This window comes from Bactrocera tryoni, chromosome 2 (assembly GCF_016617805.1).
Source record: "Bactrocera tryoni isolate S06 chromosome 2, CSIRO_BtryS06_freeze2, whole genome shotgun sequence".
In the NCBI taxonomy this organism is placed as follows: Eukaryota; Metazoa; Arthropoda; class Insecta; order Diptera; family Tephritidae; genus Bactrocera; species Bactrocera tryoni.
This window is the reverse complement of record NC_052500.1, coordinates 26447638-26449670: the sequence shown is the minus strand read 5'-3', so window position 1 is coordinate 26449670 and position 2033 is coordinate 26447638.

Below are 2033 nucleotides of genomic sequence, written 5' to 3'. Positions count from 1 at the left end.
TTTTAGGACTTACAAACCGTTATGTGAATTAAAACCATAATAATTTCGTTAGCAACATTGTTGCGAGAGTATAATTAAAACAAATTAACAAAACTAATTAAATTTATATAATATATATATATAAATTAATATAAAATAATGTTAAATTAAATTAATTTAAACAAAATTAAATTAAATTACATTAACTTAAATAAAATAAAATAAAAAAATACCCTTCACAAAAAACAGTTTTCTTTGAGTTTTACCTTGCTTCGAATATTCATAGGGACCCCTGCCTTCTGCTGACTTAATGATCACGGTCTCTGATTGTCGCTTGGACCTATTCTATGCTCTATGACCTGCAGCTGTATTCTTCGCTGGTTGTTTTTCTTCTGTGTTTTTAAGTGCCGCCGCCACCTTTCATCCTTCTACGTGGAATTTCTTCGGCTTTTTAGGTAAATTTTTTGCCACTGACCGTCCTTTTCGTTACGAGGTCGTACTGTTTCTCGAGGTTCCACAGGAATTGTCGTTCGCTTCGAGGTAATTGGCTCAGGGGTCGTTTTTGTTGTTATAGCGGTAGAATTCTGCCGAGTTCACAGTCCTTGGCCGGATAAAAATCCGGGTCCGTTCTGGTTACGTAGAGCCGACTGTCATGGGAACGGTAGTGGCGCGCCTGCTTAATTGTCCCCGCATTTTATCGTTTTCTGCGGAGTTCATCGAGCTGTGCCGCTAAATTCGTTACATCCATACTGAAGTTCTTCTGTTATGCCATCTCCATCTTCATTATTTGCATGATACCCTTGCACTTTTCTAAGGATTCTTCTTCTGTCCGTCTCATTTGGCCGCTACATATATCCTTGTTTGGGTGAGTTTTGAGTAACGCGGGATTCTTCGGTGATGTTAGCTGTGCTCTTCTCTTCTCCATGCTTTGCGGATTCTGCTTATGTAGCTGGAGTTTCTCCTAAGGCTTTTTTCCCCCCAATTTTGTCCGGTTGTTAGGAAGTAGTGGTTAGTATAGAAAATGTAAGTATCCTACTACTCCCACGGAATACGGTCCCGTATTTCTCATCTTGACCATGTTGAGTTTTCACTTGTTGTTCGGTTTATTGTTGTGGTGTGTTGATTTTATTTCAATGGGTATCCTCTTCAAGTTAACTCCGGGAGTTGTTACGGTTCCCCTATATGAACCTCGTGGTTATCTATGCAAGCAGGGTGGCCACGCGAGGGTTGACATAAGTGCTTATGGGAGCTTATGTTCAGAGCCCGGTTCGGGAACCAATCAGGAGTTCGTCTCAACTGAACCTGCACGGTCAAAAGTATGGCGACGTATGGAACGTACTTAAAGACCTGCCAAGGTTTAAACGCGATGGAGATGAGAACAGCATTAGCCTGACAGCCATTTTGGTGAGATGTCACTCTTACTTACTGAGGTGACAAAATGTTGCTTTCACCAGCCCTTTCTCATAACTTATCAATTCCATGTTTTCAGTACACCATAATCAGAATCTTACTGGTATCGAATATTATGAGGCCCCTGCACAGGGCTGTCGTCGACGTCTGTGCTGATTAGGTGCTGGTCGCTGTGTTGCCCCATATCGCTTTATTGTCTCCCTTTCGTGGGTAGGTGCTCCCTCTGCGCTACCCCGGTGAAGGTTTTGAATGCTTATTTAACCTTGAACGGGCATCGTTATTTTGCTGCGGTTTGTACAACACGATGACTTTTAGTCGAATCGACTAACAAAGCACGTCCAGGGTTAAAGGCGGCATCTGTTCGCCACTTCACCGGAGGTTTTTTGAGCGCATGAGACATTGTGAGCCAAGCCCATCTCTCCATCAGCTTTTGGTCGTGGTCTGCGTGTACGAAATATCTCAGTGATACCTTAAAAACTGAAGGATTAGTGTGCAGTATATTTCGTAAATCGACTCAGCTCGTCCCGCTCATATTTTACATAGATATGTATATACATTAGGGTGATTCAAAAAAAAAAATTTTATTTTTTTTTTCAATTGGTACTCGCAAAAATAGGTTCCTAGACACCTCTAAGAAAGCCTCT